This window comes from Dipodomys merriami, unplaced genomic scaffold, assembly GCF_024711535.1.
Source record: "Dipodomys merriami isolate MVZ:Mamm:240054 unplaced genomic scaffold, mDipMer1.0.p SCAF_671, whole genome shotgun sequence".
Taxonomy (NCBI): domain Eukaryota; kingdom Metazoa; phylum Chordata; class Mammalia; order Rodentia; family Heteromyidae; genus Dipodomys; species Dipodomys merriami.
The window spans coordinates 34384-59139 of record NW_027206259.1 but is presented as its reverse complement, the minus strand read 5'-3'; positions in this window follow the sequence as shown (position 1 = coordinate 59139).

Sequence of the window (24756 nt, the reverse complement as noted above, 5' to 3'; positions counted from 1 at the left end):
CCAGAGAATCACACCAAGTGTGCCATCACAGGACAGAGAGTTAGACAAGAGAGGGAAGCCAAGGCACAAAGAAACACCTAAGTGCTCGCCAGCAGCCGCCGAGGCGGCTGCAGTGGCAGGGTTGCAAGCAGCTGAGACCACAGCCGGGGGGCCATACCTGAGCGCTCACACAGAGAGTCCGGGATGAAGGAGCCAGACGCAGCGGGTGAGCAGATTCTACTCAACACCAGCAAGAACCAACAAAGTGCGGACATCTTCATCCTGCAGCTTGCAGACCAGAAACGACCCAGGATCCAAGACTCGGCGTGAGTAGAAGCCCGGTCTTCACTCCTTCTCAGAGAGCAGAGGAGGGAAGGCCACCCCTCCCCCCCCAGCACCTGTGATCTCCATATTGGATACCGACAAAGCCCAGAGAAGCTGCCAGCTCCAACCCAGGCCTTGGAATAAAACGAGTCATTTAGCAGGTCACAAGAACTTAACGGCAAAGTGACCTGCCAGACTCGGCTCCATCCAGGGAAAAGTCCCCCAGCTCAGGCGCCAGCCATTGGAGTGGCTTCCCTCACTGGGTAACCAGAGCCAGAGGCTGCCCCTCCCTCTAGCAGCCTCAACAATCAATTGAAAAACAGAATCCCTGAGAACGGCTCCAGGCTGGGCTCTGGGAGATTTTCTTTTTGCACAGAACAGCCCCAGGAAAAAGCTACTGATTGTTGAAAGGCCTCAACTCTACCCAGAACCTAGCCTCACCACTGCATCCCCCTCTTTTGTGATTCTCAAAGCAGATCACCCTCCTAGAAAACTAACCTGGGAGGGGGATCTCAAAATCTTGGGTAAAGCAGAGCATTTTTCTGCCTCTTCCAACAAACCGACTAAAGAAACCAATCAAGCCACAGGACCTCAAGCTGACCAGAGACTCCAACAAAAGGCTGTTTACATACAAAAGGGAGATACAGGATTCTTCCCACCCTTCCCCCCCCAAAAAAATCAAAGGACTTTTTTTTCTTCTTCTTCTTTTTTCTCTTTTTTTTCTTTTTTTCTTCTTTTCTTTTTTTTTTTTTGTTTGTTTATTGTTTTTGGTTACCTTATATATATATATTTCTCTTTTAAACTTTTATTAATCTTTAATTTTTGCCTCTTCTGAAAAAATAATTGATTTCCAGTAACTTTTTTTTCTCCTCTTATAATTTTTATTTTAGGAATATATAAATGAGCGTTTTCCTTTCTTTTCTTATCTTCTTTCTCTTTTTCTTTCTTTCATAATTATCTTTTTGTTTTTTGTCTAGCTCTACTGAACTTCTGATCTTTTCTTCTCCCTTTCCCATCCTTAAAGTTTTTCACATCTCCTCTATGTCCCTCCCTTTCTCACAACATATTCACATTCCTCTCTAAATAGATGGTATTTTAATCTCTACAATAACATTAATTTTTACGTTTCTATTCTTTTTCTGTTCTCTTTTCATTCCCCTATCCCTCTCTTCTTTTTCTCTCTCTCTCTACTTGCATCCTACCCGACCCATTCTCTGCATTGTCATTAGGACATAGTTAACTCTCCCTGTGCCTCCCCACACCAATCTATTCCTATTTTTCACAAACATCTCTCCCTAATCCTAATAATTTCTGGTTTTCCAAATTCTTTTCTGTGGTTCGAATTCCTTTAAAATATAGTTGTTTGATGTTGAATAGATGTATCTGTTGAACTAGATTGTATCTGTAGACTATTGACTGTACAAATGCAAACTTTGGTTGATGGTTGCCTTAAGATAGTGTTCTAGCACAAAACTGGTGCTATCTTCATCGCAAATGGGCAGAGTAAGCCGGAAAAACACAAGAAAAATGGCAAATTCGGGTATCTAAATTCCCAATCTTGATAATCAGGGGTCAGATCAGATAATGAACAATCCAGAGGAGAGTTCCCAAATAGCTCTACAAACACTGGTGGCAAACATGATAAATGAGATGTTTGACAACTTACAAAGGACTCTCTATGACATGAAAGGGAGAGAGAGGAGGCATCCCAGAAGTTTATACAGGAATATCATAAGCGTGAGGAAGCTACACAAAAACTGATACAGGATTTGCGTGAACAACTTGAGTACTCAAGCAGAAAGGGAGGAATGGCGTGAGCAGGCTGAGAACACTCAAAGAGAACTGCAGGAATCCCACGAACATGAGGAAGCTAAACAAGAGTAATACAGTAATTAAGAGAACAGGTAGAGAACACACAAAGATCACTAAAGGCATCCATAGAATCCATTAACAAAGAGCTGAAGGAAGTCAGGGAGACCACAAAGGGAATGCTGAATGGAACCCAACAGAAGGAATGGGAATACAAAGAAACCATATCCAATCAACTAAGTGATTTGAGGACAAACACTGAACACCAAATTAAGGAAGTAAAGAGATTCATACAAGACCTAAAACAGAGCTTCAACAAAGAACTTGAAACCATCAAAGCTGACCAATTAGAAGGAAAAGAGATTAAAAACAAAGTAGAGAGTCTTGACAGCAGGTTAGACCATGCAGAAGATCGAATCTCAGGGATTGAAGACAGCCTAGATATTATAGAGAAAGAACATACAACCATCCAAGACAAGTCCAAGAAACATGATAGATCTATCCAACACCTGGAAGACACCATCAGAAGGCCTAACTTAAGGATAATGTGTGTAGAGGAGCACCTAGAAACAGAAGTTAATGGTCTAGGAAATTTGTTTAACAGGATCCTAGCAGAGAACTTCCCAAACATACAAAAAGATAGGCCTATTCAGATACAAGAAGCCTTTAGAACCCCAAATACACCAGACCAGAATAGGACATCCCACCGTCACATTATAATCCACACAGGATCAACTCAGACCAAGGAAAAGATCCTTAAAGCTGTCAGGGAGAAAAGGGTAATCACCTATAAAGGGAAACCATTAGAATCACCTCAGATTTCTCAGCAGAGACAATCAAAGCAAGAAGAGCCTGGAATGATGTATGCCATGCCCTAAAAACAAACAACTATCAACCAAGAATACTGTACTCAGCTAAACACACCTTCATAACTGAAGGCCAAATAAAAACCTTCCACAGCAAAGAAAAATTGAAACAATACATCTCCACCAAACCAGCCCTACAAAAGATTCTTAAAGATGTCCTACACATAGAAAACCAACAAGACCACAATAAAGGCCAACAAACTCCACCCAAACTGAGAATCCAAGAACCATAGGAAGAACCCAGTTTTCGCAGCCCCCAAGAAGGTAGATAACATGGCAGGAACTCCCAAATACCTCTCAGTCCTATCTCTTAACGTTCACGGACTGAACTCTCCAATTAAGCGACATAGACTCTCTAGTTGGATTAAAAAACAAGACCCTTCTATCTGCTGCCTGCAGGAGTCACATCTTGCCCGTAAAAACAAACACATTTTCAATGTTAAAGGCTGGAACAAAATCTACCAAGCAAATGGCCCTCATAAACAGGCGGGAGCTGCAATCCTAATATCAGATAAAATAGACTTCAAATTAAAAATCGTGAGAAGAGATAAAGAAGGTCGCTACATACGAATTAAAGTATCTCTCCTTCACGAGGATATTACAATTCTAAATATCTATTCGCCAAACAATGGAGCACCCAAATTTATCAAAGAAACACTACTTTCCCTCAAATCCCATATAGATCCAAAGACATTAATTGTTGGGGATTTTAACACACCACTCTCCCCACTAGATAGATCAAGTCGGCAAAAACTCAACAGAGAAACCGCAGATCTAAACAGCTGCATAGATCAACTAGACATAACAGACATTTACCGAACATTTCACCCAGCAGCATCAGAATACACATTCTTCTCAGCAGCACATGGAACGTTTTCTAAAATAGACCACATTCTAGGCCACAAAGCAAACTTCTCTAAATTCAGAAACATTGAAGTTATACTCTGCATTCTCTCTGACCACAAGGGAATAAAATTAGAACTCAAGACCAAAAGCAACCAAAGAAAGTCCGGTATCACATGGAGGCTAAACAACACACTGCTGAATCAAGAGTGGGTCATGGAAGAGATTAGAAAGGAAATTCAAATGTTCATGCTATTCAACAAAAATGAACACAGAAATTACCAGCTCCTCTGGGACACAGCAAAGGCAGTACTCAGAGGCAAGTTTAGAGCTCTGAGGAAAACGAACCCTTAAATATGTATTTTAATGTTTTTGTTTCTTTCATGCATGTGTTTCTAACGCATTTATAAGATTATTTCTTTGTTGCTTTGTATTTCCCTCCCCCACAGTGTAACCCCCGCTTTCACTATATTTGATGTCAGTATAACATGTGGAGGAGATGGGGACAAACAAGTCGTTTAAGGATTCAGGTGGACCTGTTGCAACAAGGAGAATTATAAAATGTCATGTCAAAGCAAGCTTTACAATGTTGGTGTGGGGGGGAGGGGGGTATGATTGGGTGGCTGGGAAGGGGGAGGCTGGGAAGGGAGTTGAAGGGTAAACAAAGGAGGAGGCTGCAATGCTTGGTAAGAAATATATGCATTATCCTGCCAATGTAATTGTAACCCCTCTGTACAGCATGCTCTCAAATAAAATAAAATAAAATTTAAATTAAAAAAATTTTTTGAGGTCCAGTGCGAATGAAGTTCCTTAGGAGATGCCATATTCAAGGCAGTTCCCAATGAGTGAGACCTGAGCAAGGAATTGAAGAATCAAAATTGGTAGCTTGCCTGGGAGTTGATGATAAGTGGTAGAAGTCTACCCTACCAATGGTAAGGCCTTGCATGCAAGCCCCATTACTACCAAATTGATAGCTAGGATATAAATATTCTAAAAAGATGCGCTGGGAGACAGTGGAGGAGTATTGATCAGAAAACAACATAGAAGTTAGTTTCTTAAGTCATAAAATACAAGAATGAGAGAAAACATGTCAAACTCATGTTAAGATCAACTTACCTATAATTCTACATGCATGACAAGCCACAAAATAGATTTGAGTAGAAGAGAAAAATTAGCAGAATCACAACTTAGAAGTTTCTGTCTGTTCTGTTGAATTTATAAAAGTATGAGAAACAACAAAAAAGAACTTATTCAAGTCTATTGCAATAATTCAAGAAAGAAAGGTTCTGGTTTCAACATAAATGTAACACTACAGGTGAAAGAAGTAATTAGACTTAGTGTACGGTTTGAAAAATATTGCCAAGAAGGTTTTTTATGGATTAGAAAAGAGGAAAGGTTCCATTGTTTCTAGATTGGACTATTGAAATTCAGAGAGGATGAATCATGATACTCATTTGCAGATTTTAAGGCATTAATGAAATCAAACAGACTGCTTTCTTTCAAAATGTTGGACAAAATATTACGTTTTATTCTTATTCCTGCCAATTTTATTTTGGACTACCATTATTTTCAGGTGAACTTAATCTTCAGTGATATATTTTAAAAAACAAAGTACATATAAGAATGAACTGTTTATTTTTTGTCACAATGAGAAATTAAATATCTATTTTCTGCTCAAGTAAACATAGAATATGAGTTAATGTCTGATATATCATTAAGTAAAATTATCATTTATTTCTTTGCATTTGGGAAATAATAGCTCTCTTAACAGCAGTTTAATACATCATAAAGAAATGTAATAAGTAAAGACCCAATACCATAAAAAGTTTTAAGATGTCCTGAGATTATTTTCTTGACTATATACAATTTGGCCATATGAACATTAGCATGGAATCTACTCTAATTCTTAAGTAATAGAACTTGTCATGGTGTGGAAACAATGAACTCTTCAATGTCTGTTTCTTAAACCACAGGCAAATAAAAGCACAGGCTTTTATTTAAAAATCACCAAGGAATAAAGTTTAAAGTTTTGCAAAGATGATGCTTGTTGTAAATGAAAAAACACGTACATAATTGGCTGTGATTCATGAAGATAGCTGTAAATACAAGACATTGCCAATAAACCTGACAGTGGAAAAACAAAATATACGCAGTGATTGTGATTTTTCTTTAAACTCCTTCCAAAGATAAATGAGATACAGTGGGAAGAAAAGCTACTGGACAATTAATAATGTTACTTTTCATCTCTTTGATTTACTTTTGTTGCCTCATTCTTTATAATTTCATGGGTTTGTACTTGCCACTCTAATCTTTCCCTCTTGCAATTTTGTGTTGATTTAAAATTGTCTTTCCTGTGGCTTCTTCTTCTTCTTCTTTATTATTGCACTAGTTATTTTTTCTTGTTTTCCTAGTATTTTTATTCCTCTACATCATGGCTCTATTTAAGAGTTTTACAAAGTATGAAGTAAAATTGAAATATGTTTGTAAAAATGAAGGAAAGGCTCTGTGGTAATATATTGAGGCTTAATCCATGCTAACAGTATCAGAGAGTATCAAGGTTTCATTTTGCTTGTCAACGCTGCTCCTACATTTCTACATAAAGACTCCAGATGAGAGGTCTCTTCCAAGGTCAGGTACTTATAATGTCAGTCAAAAGCATGAGGAGATTTATTAGGTAACAACACGCATCTTTGCATTTTGCCCTTCTCCAATATAAACACTGAGGAGATGTTTGAAGCTGTGTGTAAACGTGGTCCTAATGAATAATAAATGATGATACACTGTTCGATTTCAAACTGATGGGCTCTTCACATGGCACCATTTTTCCTACAGAGGGCTACCTTTTTTAAATGCATGATGAATTATGCAAAACTGGTATTACGTGAATCAATACACACCAAAGAGAAGAATGCAATATAAATATCAAAGAACCACAAGAACTCGCATATCTGTGCAAACACAACACACACATGCTCAAAGATAAGTATTTATCTAGATTTATATATTCTTATGAAAGTATATGGTCCAATAAAGGATATCTTTAACTTGATTAAAATCACTATTTTTATTATAGTTTTTAACTTTGGAATGACTTATTTCAAAACTTTCAAAATTTGAATATCTGAGAGCTGTAATATTTACATAAACTTATTAATGATTTTGAATGTGGGCATCTCATTAGTATGACCAAAATGTTATTTTATGATTTTAAGATGTATATATCCTTATTTAGCTTCTTCCCAGGAAATATAAAGGAAATTCTTTGTAGTATCGATGTTTTTGCTGCACAATATAAACTACAGAGAAATTCAGTATCACTGCATTATTGGTTTTAAGCTATGTTAACAAATGTATGAAAGAAAAAAAAACACTTAAAATACATATCTTAGGGTTCATTTTCCTAACATCACCTTATCTGACCTTTTCTGCTTGACTCATACATATACTAGATATTGCAAATAAGAGAAATCATGGGACCTATGTTTCTTTGGGCTTGGCTAACTTCACTTAATATAATTTTTTCCAAGTCTTTCCATTTCCTAACAAATGGGACAATGTCATACTTTCTGATGGAGGCATAGAATTCCATTGTGCATATATACCACATTTTCTTGATCCATTCTTCTACTGAGGGACATCTGGGTTGGTTCCAGATCTTAGCTATGGTAAATAATGCTGCAATAAACATAGTTGTGCTGGTAGCTTTAGTGTGGTCTTGTTTGTAAACATTTGGGTAAATGTCCAAAAGTGGGACTGCTGGGTCAGAGGGGAGCTCTATGTGGAGTCTTTTGAGGAACCTCCATACTACTTTCCAAAGTGGTTGAACAAGTTTACACTCACTCCCACCAACAATGAATTAAGGTTCCCTTCTGTCCACATCCCCTCCAGAATCTCTTGTTGTTAGAATTCTTGATTTTTGCCATTCTAAGTGGGGTGAGGTGGTATCTCAATGTTGTTTTGATTTCCATTTCTTTTATGACTAGGGAGGTTGAGCATTTCTTCATGTGTCTATTGGCCATCCTTCTTTCGTCATCAGAGAAGTTTCTCTTTAAGTCATTAGCCCACTTATTTATTGGGCAGTTGTTTCTTTGAGGATTTGTTGTTGGGGGATTTAATTTTTTGAATTCCACTTATATTTTAGATGTGAGACCCTTGTCCGTTGTGTGGCCAGTGAAGATCTCCTCCCAATCCATTAGCTTTCTATTGATCTTGCTAACTATGTCCTTTGCCATGCAGAAGCTCTGCAACTTTATGCAATCCCATTTGTCCAACCTTTCTTTGATTTGTTGTGTTTCCGGGTCTCTATTAAGAAAATTTTGGCCTGCGCCAAGGAGACCTAGGTTTTCTCCTATTCCATCTCAAAGCAGATCTCTCTCCCATTGAACTAACCTGGGAAAGAGGATCGCAGAGTATTTTTATGCCTGTTCAAGGAAACTGACTTAAGTAACCAACCAAGCCACAGGAACACAAGCAGACAAGAGACTCCAACAAGAGGCTGGTTATGGACAACAGGGAGACACAGGATTTTTCCCACCCCTCCCCAAAAAATCAAAGAACTTTTTTTTTTCTTGTACCTTTGATTAAAAATTGTTTTTTTCTAAATATTTTTAATCTTTAATTTTTACCTTTTTTGAAAAAAAATTTTTCTAGTAATTTTCTTTTCTCTTAGAATTTTATTTTACGGGTATAAGTGTGTGTGCGTTTTTCTTTCTTTTTTTGTTTTTTGTTTTGTTTCGTTATGTTTCTTGTTTAGCTCAACTGAACTTCTGATCTTTTTTCTTTCTTTCTTATCCTTTTTACCTGTTCTTCTTTTTTGTTCTTCTTTATGTGACTTAATTGCTGTTCTGCACATCCTCAGATATAACTGTAGTCGATTATTAGACCTTATCCCCCATTGTGCACACACTTAATCCACAAATTTTTACTCAATTCAAAACCTCTTAGACTTAAATTGCTTAATAGCAGTACTATCTCTATAATTATATAATATTTTAAGTATTTTAATTTTTAAGTTTTTCACATCTCCTTTATATCCCTCCCCTTATCTCATTATATTCATGTTCTTCTCTGAATAGTTTGGTTTCGAATCTGTACAATATTTTTATTTTTTACCTTTCTATTTTTTCTGGTCTCTTTTTGTTCCCTTTCTCTTTCTTCTTTTTTTTCTCTCTCTACTTTCATCCTATCCAACCTATTTCCTGCTTTAAGACTAGGATTTTGGTTTCTTAATTGGAGACCTATCTCTGCTTATTCTGCTTAGGCTGCTTTAAACCAGGATCCTCCGTTTTTGGCCTCTTCAGTAGCTAAGAGGTAAAATATGAGCCACTGGTGGACAGCAACTATATTAACATTTTTGACATGTTTGAATGAATTTTAAAGTAAGACATATATGTTACTTTTGAAAATGGCAGGTAATAGTAATTAATGATTAACAGAATTTAAGCATTCAAAGATCAGAATGGCAAGTGGCTGAGAACAGGATGGAATAAATCAAAATTACCTATGACAGTTTTTAGACGGTACACACAAATGAATGAATTGTTGGAGCCCAAGTTCATCAAATAACTGAGCTCCAACTGGCTGCCATACTCATGATGCCAGCTACTGCTGTGCACAAGATTATGATGTTGCTGGATGACACAGTTTCAAGATGGGAACCTGAACTATTTCTATTGATCTAGAAGGAGAAACATCAGTACAAGAAATGTGACAATAGGGCCAAATACAAAACGATATTCAGTCCAAGGAAGACAGAATAACTTTATTTCTGAAAATACTATTCTCTCACAAGGAATCCTGAGCTGAATATGGTGGTCCATGTTTGTAATCTCCGAACTTGAGAGGCTGATTTAGAAATTAGCTTGAGACCAGCCTAAGTTTTAGGCCAACAGAAAGACACATAGAAAAACTCTATCTTAAAACAACAAGAACAACAAAAGTCCCAACGACTGGGAATGTGGTTAGTTTTAGAATGCTTGCCTAGCATGCATAAAACATTTTATTTGATTCCTCAGTGTGACATAAGCAGAAATACTGGAAGTGGTGCTGTGGCTCAGTTAGTAGAATGATAACCTTGAGCAAAATAACCTCAGAGAGATTGCCCAGGCCCTGATCTCAAGCTCCAGGATCGTCAAAGTTAAAAAAAAAGGTGCAAAATGCTGTTTGTTGGAATAAATATGTTGAAGAGTTCTTTATGCTCACTAGAAAATTGTGCTGTTGGACATTCATAATGAACTTTGTAGGAAAAAGTAAAATAAATTAATGAAATAATATCTGGCATTCGACAAGACATAGTAGACCTAAAACTGATAGTTGCCTATGGTTTCTTGATACAACTTATGTTACAGATACACTTGCCAAATTGTGATATTTTAAAAGTACAATCATGGGTTTTCTCTTTTCCAAAAGAATTTTACTGCCGGGCACCAGTGGCTCACACCTATAATCCCAGCTACTAAGGAGGCTGAGAAATGAGGGTCTGTGAGACTCTTATCTCCAATTAAAGGTAAAGAAAATGTGAAGTGTCACTGTTGCTCAAGTGGTAACACTAGCCTTGAGCTGAAGAGCTGAGGGACAGCGCCCAGGCCCGCAGTTCAATTACAACAACTGACAAAACTTAATAATAATAATATTAATATTAATAATAATTTTATGGTTACTATTAAGGTGTTATATATAAAGGCTACCATTTCATAAGTTTGTTTATTTGATAAACGAAACACAAATCCATCTTCATTGCCACGAGCCAGGATTTGGCCATCTGCTTTACAGCTGATCTCTGGGTGTAGAGGCAATCTGTAATACAAAGGAAACCAAACCAATTATGACTATGTTGGGTCTTTGTCCATCCCACAAAGATGGACAGGGTCTGAGGAATGGTGAATGCGGTCGCTCGCCCATTCCCCAGCCATGCTTAGCCTGGGAGACAATTAGAAGCAGCGGGGAGTCAAGTCAAGTAGTAAAACTCGTTTATTAACACACAGCAAGCACTTTTTAAAGCAAAAAAGACCCAGTGGCATGGGAGGGAAGGAAAAGGAACCAATTACTGTAAAGTTCACACCCTATCATGCACCTTATTTTCCACAGGCTGGTTATGCACTGAAGGTAAAGCAAATGGGGCTCTGCCCATTCAACCCCTCTCAATGCCATCTTTGCTGCCCAATTTGCTCTACAGCAAATTGGGTTCTGCCTAGTCAACTTCCTCTCAGTGCCATCTTTGCTGTCCACGTGCTCCACAGATTCCCCTTTATTTGTTTTAATGGCAGACCCATCTCCCAGTTAGTAATTCTTTTCCTTCTACTGTAAAGGTTATTTTAACAGGATTACATTGGAAAGAATAGCATTGGCCATGCAGGAGGTTTGAGGCAAGTCTGGTGGGCGAGATTTGGCAGACAAGGATAGGGAGGGCCCTTCTGCATGATCCAAGAGCTTGTCCCTGTTACATCACATCCCAACCTAGCACAGTAATAAACATCAGCTCCACCACAGTTAGAAATGTCCAAAACAGTTCAATTAATTCCTGAACATATATAAAAGTCACTATCTCATAAGGTTGTCCTCTTCCGAACATGGGACCAGCCTGGGTATTGGGAGTTCCATACATGCGGCAAGGTGCATTCTCGTGGGCCCCTATACTCAGGCCATTCTACTATAGTCCAGAAAAACAAGGAAAATTTAAATCAAACTGCAGACATAGCAAAGCAGTTCCATTCACCTGGTGTGGTTTATCTAAGCCAGTTCCTTGTATGTGCCTTTAAGTGAGCACAGGGGTCAAGATGACCTTTGAGCTTTACTGTCAGTTCCCAACACCCTGTCTTTGTTTAAAGAAGAGAACCTGCCTGTCATAGGTTGGGTGGATTGCGTTGCTGCCTTACCCATCATTGGGAACTTCTTCGGAGCAAAGCTAATGGCCCTGTCTTACGTTGGTCAGACTGACACCCGCTCTTACCCATCTCTGGCCGCGATTCCTCTCGGGGGAAATTCATTCACTTTGATCTTGATCTTATGTAACTGGCTGGCTGAGCTCGTAAGAGTTTTGCAGTGCACATATAATGCAAGGAGGCATAGAAAATCCATCAGCAAAAGCATTACCAGGCCGAGAAATGTCATTAGCAGTCCTTTAACATTAGTCAGGGATGGGATAGCAATCTTTGCCTCTTCAGAGTCCAAAGGTGGGGCTTGTTCTAATCCGGGTATTTCCCTGTGGGTTTGAAAAAGTTCTAAAGACAATTTATTTGATTATTTCTGCATTGCCAGAGCTGATCACTGCACAGGTCACACGTTGAGATCGATGCAGATTCCATAGGGCCATTGCTGGGACTGGGAAGGTCAGGACAGCCAACAGTTGGAATATCACCATCTGCAATTGTTAGAGAACACAAGACCTTCTCAAGCGCTGGTTGCCCTTGGGGATGGTTAGTAATTATCTTTTTGCTTTCCCTCTTTTATACACAAGCCTCAGCCACCATAGCTGTTTTACTTTCCTTGTTGGTTAGTTTATCTTGGGCATCCTCCTGTATAGAGAAAATGGGTAAATAGTTAAGGTTCCTGGCAGGGATCCAAATGGAGGCTTTCTCCCCTATGGGAAAAACGCATCCAAAGGCCCTGCTCATGGTATCTAGGGGGTCAGGTCCTCTCCATTGTTGTGTCAGGGCAGGGGATCCTTCCATCTGACTTTCCTTAAGGTTTGGTGGTCCTCAGTGCTTCTGAAATCTGGATTCAGTTGCCCCTTTTGAAAAGTTTAAAATGGTAATGGTAAACAAAGCTACCTATAACTACATATGGGGCTAACTCCCTTTTTTGTTTTAATGATTGCTCTTAAAGTCACTGGAGATTTCTATCTATAATTACTTGAACTTTGGGAATTATAGGGAGTTCCTGCAGAATGATTAATATGCCATTTGTTAAAAAAATTCTGACATTGCTTTACTAACAAAACAGGGTCCATTTTTTGTTTTAACTTGTGCTGGTAGACCCAAGGTGCCAAAGCATTGAAGAAGATGTGTATGTGCTGTGGCCCAGCATGCTCCTGAGTAGGTATTTATAGATACAAAGATATATTGAAACTTACCAAAGGCTAGGAAATGAGTAACATCCATTTGCCAGAGGACGTTAGGTTTAAGTCCTCTGGAATTTACCCCTGGTGGTTGTAATGGGGATATTTTTAAGAAGAGCTGGCATGTTTTACAGGTATGTACAATTCTTTTGAGGTCCTTTACAGGAATCTAAGGAAATCTATGTTGAAGACCTCTCCAATTAATGTGGGTTAAATCATGCAAACAGGTAGCCTCTTGTAACAATAATGCTTGTGAGCCAGTAGCAAACTGGTCTACCCAATTATTGCCTAGGGATAAAAAACCAGGAAGTTTTGAATGCCCTCTCAAATGTTGAATATGTATTGAATATGAATAGGGGCTCCGCATCCTTCTAATAGACCCTTAAGGGTAACCATAAGAGGAGAAATAGGGTTTTCATCCAGCTTAATATGCGCTTGGGGAAAATGAGGGAGCAAGTTAATCATATATAGGCCATCAGAATAAAAATTAAAAGGTATTTGAATGACCTGGAGTGCCATAATTACAGCAAGCATTTTTATATTGTGCTGTCCCTTTGCAAGGTTTAAATCTTTGTTGACTCCGGGTGTTTTGTTATTCCTCAAAGGCTGCATACACAGAGCCTGCTTTACCTCCATCAGTAAAAGCATGGAGAGTGCCAGGAATAGGCGTATGAGAAAATAGAGGTGGCATTTTAGAGGAAGTTGCCATAACAAGACAGTCCATTTGGATGGCCCATAATGGCGGTCAATTTGGCCTAGAAATCCCTCCAATGAAAGAGCAAGATGAGCATTGGCTCGAGTGAACAACTCAATGTCTGCCATCTGAAAAGAAAAAACAATGGAGTGATGATGAAGGCCATAATGCCTTTGGGCTTGGGTCTTTCCCTTGACAATAGCATCTGCAAGTTGGTCTGCCTGAGAGTACACCTGAGGTGTGCCCCCCAGGGGAGTGTGAACCCACTCGAATGGCTCCCCCTTTTGAGTTAAAACTGCAGAAATTTATGTGACACCTGCAAACAACCAAAAGGAAATGGGTTCAAAAATAGAATACCTCCTCAGGGAAACTTCATCCAGGGCTTTTTGGAATCACAAAAATATTGCCCGATGACTGTCTGTAATTGTAATAACTTCTTGTGGTGTCCTGTCTTTTAGTCGGGCAAATAAGGTCACAAGACTATCTGTAGGGACGAGAACCCATGGCAACAGACAATTGATTCCCCTAAAAGACTCTGAAGTTGGGTTAAAGTTAGCGAGACTGGAAAATCCAGCAAATGCTTAAGGGGGCTGGCCTGAGTCAAGATATGATGGGTTCTGAGCACATTAAAAGGAGATACCTTTTGAATTTTATTGAGGGCTATGGTAAAACCCCGCGTTTTCAACATGGTGAGAACCTGGGCCAGAAGGCCCTCCAGGCTTCCCAGGTCTTGGTGCCCCAAAATTATATTATCCATGTAGGCATAAGCAAGGGAGGTATCTGAACCCAGCATGGGCCCTAAAAGTGTGGACAAGTATTATTGGCAAAAGGCCGTGCTATTGGCCATTCCCTGTGGCAGCACTATCCATTGAAACCTCCGGTCAGGCTGGGAAAAATTAAGAAAAAGGATGCAGAAAGCAAGCTTCTTGCAGTCATCTGGATGTAGGGGGATAGAAAAAAAACTGTCTTTAATATCAATGACAACTGAGGTATATTCTGAACATATAGCAGGAGTCCAGGGCATGCCTCTTAGGGGCGTTCCTACTAGCTCCATTCTTTCATTTACCTTACATAGATCTTGGAGCATATGCCAAGCCCCAAAGTCGTTTTGAATAATAAATACAGGAGTGTTCTAAGGACTCATAGAAGGGCATATGTGCCCAACATTTATCTGTTCCACTACCAAAAGGTAGAGGGCTACAAGTTTAGGTTGGTCAATGGCCACTGCTCCACCTAGATAAGGCTGGCCATCTAAACCAAACTTGCATCGACAATACTTTTTTCCAATGGAATCCCTTCCTGCCCCTGGGGCAGGGTGTAGGGAGTGATTCTGCCCCCCCCCCCATGCCGTTTGGCAGGGGATTGTTTTAAACAGTCCCTCTTAAAGTGCCCCTCCTGCCTGCATTTAAAACAAGTTCTCTCCCCAATGGTCTTAGGGTTTCTTGGTCCGGGCTGCCAATGCCTGGGTAATAGCCTCATTGCAGATGTCTAAGCCAGTAAGGCTAAAGCTAGTGATTGGGACTGGTGCTGTTGCATTCACACATCCTGAGAGGCCACCACCCATCTGCTCAGGGTACTCTTTCTCAATCTTGCACAGGCCATGCGGTGGTCTGCATTCATTCTTTCCCAGACCAGCAGCTTTACAAACTGATCTCATAGGTTCCCTGTGTGCAGCTTGTGGTTTATACTCTTTTGGAATCAGTCTACAAACTCAGCTAGAAGTGCACCAGGTTTTTGCCTCACTCCTGCTATGGGGGTCTCAGTGGGCCCATCATCCAGTTTGTACCAAACAGCAAGTCCAGCCTGCATCACCTGGTCATGGTACAGGCCAGGTATTGTGGCCTTTTGGACGCCAGTGGAGTACCCTTCCCCTGTCCCTGTTAACATGGCAAAAGTAATAGGTATCATGGGTTAAGCCTGCCGGTTATTCTCTGCTCGCAATCTGCATTCCTCCTTAAAGAAAGCACACCATTTAATAAATTGAGAACTATTGAGGACAGCTTTGGCAACATCTAGCCAGTCCTTAGGGACACACAGGTGATAATCAATGTCCTATAATAGGGTAAGGGCCCAAGGAGAGTTTGGGCCATCCTCCACCAACGTCTTGTGGAACTCTTTAAGGTCCTTAGCTTGCCCTGGATCCCATTCCAATGGCCTGTTAGCTCCAGGTGCCAGATTGACTGGATATGCTTGGGGAAGTGAATCCTGTGGCCAAGGGTCCAGGCTCCCAAGTGGCACTTCATTAAAGGGCAGGCCTCCGAGTAGGTTACTTCCCCAGCCCTCGGCCTCTCCATGGAAGGCTGGTAGGGGTCCGAGTCTTACAGATCTCTCTTGCAGGTCACGGAGGGCACCATACCACCCCACTCTGAATCAGGGGAATAGGGAGGGGCCTAGGAGAGTCAGGGACACCCGAGTCAGAGGGGGTAACCTTCACCTTCGTTTTGATTTCCACTGCCCACTCAACTCACTCTCAGCGCCATCTTTGTTGCCCATGTGCTCCACATGAATATAAATACTATTTTTTTATCTGCATATCTTAAAAAATCATGCTGACAACATGAAATAAAAAAAACCCAAAGTTTAAAACCTTCTTCTAGGCAAGTTAAAGAATTACTGAGAACAAGTATTTTAAGAATCATTTCAGAAAGCTTGAACTCAGGGCCTGGGTTCTATCTCTGAGATTAATAGCAAGGCTATTGCTGCCACATTGAACCACAGTGCCATTTCTAATTTTCTCGTGGTTAATTGAAGAGAAGAATCCCACTGACTTTCCTGTCCAACCTGACTTTGAGCTAGGATCTGGAGATCTCAGCCCTCTGAATAGCTAGAATTATAAGCATGAGCTACTGGCACATGGCTACACTAATTGCTTAACTAAAAGAGTTAAAATTAAATGTTAATAATGTTTAACTTTGTAAAATAAAGTTAACTGAAATGCCTTTTACTAGTAATAAGGGATCAAATGTGTCTACTTTGTAGGTGGGTTACAAAGTTCTTACCAAAAGCTACATAATTTCCTTGTTTTCTATTCTTCCAAAATTGTTTGCTCTCCAGAATCATGCCTTATCTTTCCTTGCTGGTTTCTGTAGCTTATTTTATACATGCTCACAGCTTCTTCAATTATCATTTCCTTATGTGAAGAGCTTGCAAATATCTATTTTCAATCCAAACTACTTTTATGCACCTCTCATCCATATATTCAACTGCCATAAATACTTGTGAAACAGTAATCTTGTCTTTCCATTACTGGATATAAATGTGTAAGTAAAATTTAGGAAAATAAAGGAATAACATCAATAAATATAGCTGATGATTGTAATAGTAATGCTAAATATTACTACAATGCTGTTTTTCTGGGCAATTTAATATAAAGCTCAAGGAAAACAACGTTTTTGAGTGCTGATATTGGGGTTTAAACTCAGGACCTTACCTTCTCACTTATGCATTTTCCCTCAAGGGCGGTGTTTTACCCTTGAGCAGACACAGCTTTTATTTTCATTGATGTTCTCTGCTGTGTTCAAAAGCAGGATTTTTAAACCTCTTAATAAAGTGATTCTTAAATATTCATAGGGGAGCAAAAGAAGAATAGAAGACAATAGAAGAATAAAAGAGTGTAAGTTCAGGCTTGAAATCCTAGCTACCCAGGAGGCAAAGAGATGAAGATTTTGTTTCAGAGCCAACCAGGGGAGAAAAATCTGTGAGACTCCTATCTCCAATTAACACCCAAAATGCTGGAAATTTATTTGGGGGATTATTTAGAGATAAGAAACCCTTTGTCTTTCCTTCTTGGGCTGGATTGAAACCGGGATTCTCAGATATCAGCTCTCTGAGTATCTAGAATTACCGGTGTGTGCTAACAATGTCCAGTTTCGAGAGGGCAAGGTACTGATTTCAAGCTCAAGGAACAGCACAAAAACAAAAACAAACCTTATGAAATACAAATATACTGATAGAATACAAACCCAAACAAACCAAACATGGGTATCTAGATGGGTGAAGGTCTTAATAAAATTATTATCACTATTATCTTTTCTGGCATTTTAAGTAACCCGAAATTATGCATTAAAGGCATAGCTTAGTGGGTAGAGTACTAGCTAAAATGAAATGTATCAAACCTACTTAAGGAAGAAAGAGAAAAACAAACAGAATCTACACATATTTCGTTAATGTACTTTTAAATGCATTCCAATAAAGAAAACTCTAGGCATTGATGAATTTATTATTGACTTTTCCTAAAACTTTGAAGAGATCATTTTGATTATACAAAAATACTTCTTTAGAAAGGTAAGAAATAGTAGCTGCCCTCTTAAAAGTTTCTTTTTTTTTTTTTGGTCCAGTCGTAGGCCTGAACTCTGGGCCTGGGCGCTGTCCCTCAGCTCTTAGGCTCAAGGCTAGCGCTCTACCACTTGAGTCATATCGCCACTTCCGGATTTTTTCCCCTGCTTATGTGGTGCTGAGAAATCGAACCCAGGGCCTCATGCATGCATGGCAAGCACTCTACCACTGAGCCACCTTGCCAGCCCTTAAAAATTTCTTTAAAAAAATACCGAGCTGAATTTTGTCTGGAATTTTATTCCATGTACTGAGCAATTAAGGCGAATTGTTTCAGGACATTGAGTCTTCTAACCATTAAGTACTTTATTCATCACTTACTTAGTCCTTATTTTTTGTATAACATTTGAAAGGTTCTATAAAATCCATTTGGAGGGTCTTTACTCAAAGCAGAATGGCATAATGTAAGCATCTCAGGATTTAGAGCAGTGAGTATGAAAGCCATGAACAGTTTATCTTGTCTTTGAAGAAAATTTTAATACATAGAGCATAAATAAGAAAGAACATTTTAGGTGATAGAGTAAATAATGGAGGCCAGGAGGTGGCCTAGCACCACCATAGGAAGACGAAAGCTTGGGTGCACCCTAAGGGAGAACTGTCCTGTCCTGTTCTGTCCTGTTGAGATACTTGTCATGCATCAGGTGCCTGCACAGGGAGGGCTGGCACTACTAACACAGCACCATGAATACGGTCAGCTTGGCGTCTTCCATGGTTCACAGCAGAAACCAGATGAAGTGGAGCAGGGATTGGACAGAGGGTGACCCGTGTTTGTTGGATGGTACTTCTATGCATACATGATGAAGACCACAGACCTGCTTTTGTTTTTCCAATAGAGAAACTGCAGCACTGCCTGGGGCACGAGCATGTCCACTTGCCTGGGAAGCTTTGGGCCATGGAGTCCTCCACCAGCATGTTGGCAGAGCCAACACTGTGGAGTGTAGAAAGTAGTATCAAGGTTCCCAGTAGTTCTCGCTTTCCTCACAGTCAATGCCCAAAACAAATGGAACCATGGGTGGCCCTTGTTTCCAGGAACCCCAACTGGAACACTTCAAGGCTCTGGATCAGTGGGGTCCATCAAACTGAACATCCTAGCCAGACACTACATCCACTTCTGCCTTCTTTGAGGACTCCAACACCAACATGGACAGTGCTGCTGTGCTTTTTTGCTGGCCATGAGGGAAGAACAGGAGTGTGCTCCCGAGCACATGAACTCCTGAGCCCCAGAGGGCTTACTCTGTGACATGTACCTGAAGAAGAGGGTCCAGTACTTCTGGCGTGCCCTTCTCCACGCAGTTTACCTTGCATGTGATTGTTGTCTTCATTCTGGGAGCCTTCCTGCTCCACCATCGCTGCTGCCAATGTGGCCCAAATACTATAACCTTTAGAAAGACTAGGTCAAAGCCTGAAAATATCAATACCAAGAATTGGGTACATTAAAGAGGAGGGTATGGAAAGGGTAGACAAATGAAGGGAGGAAGGGACAGAATGTAAATGAGCTCATTGGATGAGAGTGAGGGAACAGAAGATGCTGTATGAAAGGTAATGTATTTATCTGTTTCATGAAATTGAAATCCCTCTACACAACCTCTTTATAATAATTATAAACTAAATTACTTTTCTAAAAAGGAATTCATTGCATATACCACAAAACTAAGAAAAGTAAGGGAAGGGGTGTGTCGGGGGGTTGTATGTTGAAAGGGTGGCATGGATCAAAACGCACTGTTTTCATAAACTGCTTTGTTACATGGCACTTCTTTTGTACAACTACTTAAAGATAATTGACAAATAAAAATAATAAATGAGTAGATGTAAGATAAGGTGAGTACAGGAGAAAGAAATGGTTGATATATACTTCTGATATGGAACAGGGCTTCCCTTTAGGTTGGAATCCTGTAGAAGAACTCTACTGTTTTTATAATATTTCAGAATAAGATGAGATTCATAAAGCATGATTCATTATAATTTGTCAAAAATAATTTAAATAGTTGTTAATTGCCCAACAAAATTAAATTTTTATAGTATCTTTGTGAATAAATTTAATTTATGATCATGTTTTGACAGAAAAATCTATGAAAATGTTTTATTTACTTATTTTTGGTCAGTCATGGGGCTTGATCCCTGGACTTGGGCACTACCCATCAGCTCTTCAGCTCAAGGCAAGCACTCTACCACTTGAGCCACAAAGCCATTTCTGGTTTTCTGGTGATTAATTAGAAATAAGAGTCTCATGGACTTGCCTGCCTGGTCTGGCTTTGAAGCCAGAACCTCAGATCTCAGCATATTGTGTAGCTAGTATTACAGGTGAGGGCCACCGGTGCCTGGCTAAAAATCTTAATTCCAATTCACCTGCATAAAGCCAGAACTTGAAGCTTTGCTTAAAAGGTGGAATGCAGGCAAAAAGTGAAAAGCAAATACTAGCAGAGAGGCAGGCAGAGAATGAGAGAGGAAAAGAGAGAGGGAGAAAAGATAGAGAGAGGGCAAGAGAGAGGGAAGGAGACAGGGAAAAATGTAAAAACGGGGGAACAATGGGAGGAGACAGGCAAAAGTGGATGATGAAAGTGAATATTATAAAAATATATGAAAATATAATGGAGTCCATTATTTTGTGCAATAATAAGGCAATATGTTTAATAGAAATTCAAGTGTGAAAGCGAATTTCTCAATTTATAAGTTTTATTTAGAAGTAATGAGGATGGAGATTAGCTGCTGGGGAAGGTATTACTTGCATTCTATTCTAAAACCCCGACCACATTCCCTGAAGATGTTCCTATCCAGGCCAATCAAGTAGCCACTGCCAGTTTTTGAAGCAAAAAAAGAGAAGTGTCATTCTGAGAACCAGAGGATTATAATGGCTAGCCATCTGTGGCTCAGGCTTGTAATCCTAATTACTCAGGAGCCTGAGATGTGATTATCCAAGTCAGGACAAGCAGGAAATCTTAATCTCAAGTTAAACACCACAAATAGGAAATGGAGGTGTGGTTCAAGTACAAAGGCTCCAGGACAGCACTCAGGCACTGAATTCACCTTCAGGTTCAGTACATACACACACACACACACACACACACACACACACACACACACACACACACACACACACACAACGTTAATTATATATTAGAAAACACAGTCATATGTCAATATTTAATGCTCACAAATGTTAACTCCTACTGAATTTCACATTCTCTTAAAAGAGAGTAGCTTCTTGACAGAATGTCCTTAATTTTTAAAAAGAATTTATAGCCATACTTCTTTGGCAGTCTCTATCACAAATTAGAATGGCGGGGGAGGGGAGAGCATGGGAAACTAGCCACTTCCTTTATGCTTCAATGATATTCTTGTACTTCACTAGTGGAAAAACATTAGCAGGAATGAGATGTGTCTAAAATAATATAAAACCATTGAAATTGCCGCTGATCATGTACAGGCTGATTAATTCTGTACAATATGACATATACATTGAACACCACAGGATGCGCTTTCAAGTGAGAAGCAACCTATATATGATATAATCGGTAATGTGTGTATTTTATACTCATGGACATAGATATTTGTATATGCATGGGAAAGGTTCTGGCAATATATATCTGACAATGGAATTCTTTGGGGAATGGGGTATACGGTTATGCAGATGGATTGGGGAGAAAAATTTAAACCCTAGATTTGAATTATGACATTTATATACAACCAAAAATCTGTTACTTTCAAAATTAAAAAAAAACACCTACTAGCATATGAGCTAAGAAAAATACCACATAAAGCTGTAGTGATTTTTTTCTCACTTTTTGATTAGCACACATTCTTCCAAGGGATTTGATTATGAAATTTTCGTATATTCAAACAAGGTATCTTTATGAGACTCATCTCTTCCATCACTCCACACATCCTGATACACAGGATGAACCACTTTTAGGTGCAGTACTACCAATAAAAAGGGGAAAAATGAAATATATAAAAATTTAAAAATTACTATTAGTGTAGTCCTCACCCCTATAAAATGCTTACTTGGAAAGCAGAGTCCAAGATTGCATAGGAAACAATTATCAAGATCCCCTTCTCAGCTGGAAATGCAGTTTAGTGGTAGAATGCTTGCCTAGTATGCATGAAGCCCTGGGTTTGATTCCTCAGTACCAAATAAACAGAAAAGGTGGCTCAAGTGGAAGAGCACTAACCTTGAGCAAAAGAAACTAAGGGACAGTGCTCAATTCTGAGTTCAAGCACTACAACTGGAAAAAAATAAACAATCCCATTCTCAATCAATGAGTAAGCATTTGTGCGTCCAGGTATGTAGGTATGTAATAAGAGGCATTCTAACCCTGCGTTCTAACACAACCTATGGAACTCATGATATTCATTCAAAAGTAACTGCTAAAAACAGGGCTAGCTAACATTTCTCTAACGTGCAAAGAAACGAATTTAATCTATGTACACAGATTCTACAGCAAGAAAGATATTCTGATAATTATGTGCTACAAATCCTGCCTTTTTCTACTACTTGCTCATTCTAGAATAATAGCATATGCACAACAGTGGGTGCGAGATGAACTCAACACCTTCTAGGAGATGTGTGGCCTGATCATAGAAACAAAAACATGTATTTCTTTTAATGTACATATTATGAAAACATATACATGCTCATATATGTCTATAAGTTGAGTGTATTACACAGCTATATGACTCTGTATGTTACATAAGCACTGAAAAAAGGAAGGAAAGGTCCACGGTTACCTCAGAAAAATTACTGAGCCATGACTCTGGTCTCATTATTTTTTCTGGTTAATTGGAGATAGAATCTTACAACTTTTCTGCTTTAGGGATCTTCAAACTACAGTCTTCTAGGTTTCAGTCTCCTAAGTAGCTAGAGTTACAGGCAAGCCAGACTGGAGATATAGCTTAAGTGGAGAATAATCAACCTGGAGAGAAAAAGCTAAGGAAGAGAATAAGGGCTTAAATTCAAGTGCTAGTACTGAGGTATGTGAGCCCACACAGGCACACACACACGCACACACACACACACACACACACACACACACACACACACACACACACACACACAGAGATTAACAAGAATGAAACTCTGGTGACCCAGCTATATCTGTATACTTTAAATCACCTGTTTAATAATCTAATAATACAGAAATGAATCCTCAAGTTTTCTCCTCTTTATTATATTAGGTGTCTTAATTACCTTATCAGGGTTTTTTACTTTTCTTTTTTCTCCTGTGTGTGTGTGTGTGTGTGTGTGTGTGTGTGTGTGTGTGTGTGTGTGTGTGTGTGTGTGTGTGTGTGTGTGTTATACACACACACTGGTGTATGTATAACAATACGGAGACTTGAACTAAGTGAATTGGCACGATGCTTTTGCTTCTTCTCTCAAGGCTGTTGCTCTACCCCTTGAGACACAGAACCACTTCCATCTCTTTTGGGGAAAGAAGTGTTCCATGCATTTTGAAGGCCATACGAGGCCCAATAATAAGTCTATGTATGTCAGCCACATGAGTATATTTTTTCTTATGTGCTAAAATCATCAGGTAATAGTCTTAGTTACAATAAAAAAATTCTAGGGCACTACTCAGGCCTTGATTAATGCCTAGGACCAATACAAAAATAAATGCAGTTTCTTGTAATTATTGCAGTTGACCTATTGCTACTCCTAGGATTATCATCTATGTCAAGGGTCTCTGGATTGTGACTCCCTCCATAGGTAAAGGATCACTCTAAATCTATCAGTCAAATGTAACTAAATCCTCCATATATTACCTTTGTAATATAAATTAAAATTGTTAATAACAAATAAATTATAATAAGTGTAGACAAAAATTCCATAAACACCAAGGATTTAATTCATGCTATGACATTTTTAGACCTCAAACATCACTAAGAATTTTTTCAGAAAACACACTTTTATCTCTACCACTGTGAAACTGAAGAACTGAAATCATACACTACCCAACTTAGAGGCCTACACCAAGAAATAATTAGATGGCAGACATTGGTACAAGCAAACTGTACACCGCATATTCTCCTAAGTGAATTAATACTAAAAACAATGGACATGGTCCAGCTTGAGTTGAAGTTGAATATCTTGTCTCAAGAATAAAAAGTGAGGGCTGAGAATATGGCTTAGTGGGAGAGTGCTTGCCTAGCAGCCATGAAGCCCTGGGTTTGATTCCTCAGTAAGATATAAACAGAAAAAGCTAGAAGTACATTGTGGCTCAAGTGGTAGAGTGCTAGACTTAAGCAAACAAAGCTCAGGAAAATGCCCAGACTCTGAGTTCAAGCTCCAGGACTGGTTTAAAAATGGTGAAGACAGGAAGCAGGGAGAAGAACAGAGTTATTTGTCTGAGCTTACATTTTCTCAGCCTTCATGAACTTTCATCTTGTGATTTGTTTTTATTCTATTCAGTGGTCAACAAACTAGTTTCCTCTGAGTCTCTGAATCCTGTGTTATTTAGAGTTAGGAATCCTGATTTTAGTGTTGGAGATTTTGCTAAATGGAAGAGCACTTGCTGGCAAGTGTCAGGACCTTAGTTTGCTTCTCAGATCTGAAAAAAAGGACTCTTAAATCTTCTTTAGTTTGTGAAACTTCACAGAAGAAATAAATGCTTTCACTCATTCATAGAAGCACAAATTGATACATTTTCTAGGCTCATTTGAGAAAATTTACTATGAAATAGCAAAACAAAAGTCACACACTGATGGTTCACACTTGTAATCCAAGCACTCAGGAGGCTGAGATTTGAAGATTATGGTTTGAAGCCATTTGGTGCAAAAATGTCCGTGAGTCTCTTATCTCAACCAGTGAAAAACAAACCTGCAAAAAAAACTGTAGCTGTAGCTCAAGCAGTAGAATGTTA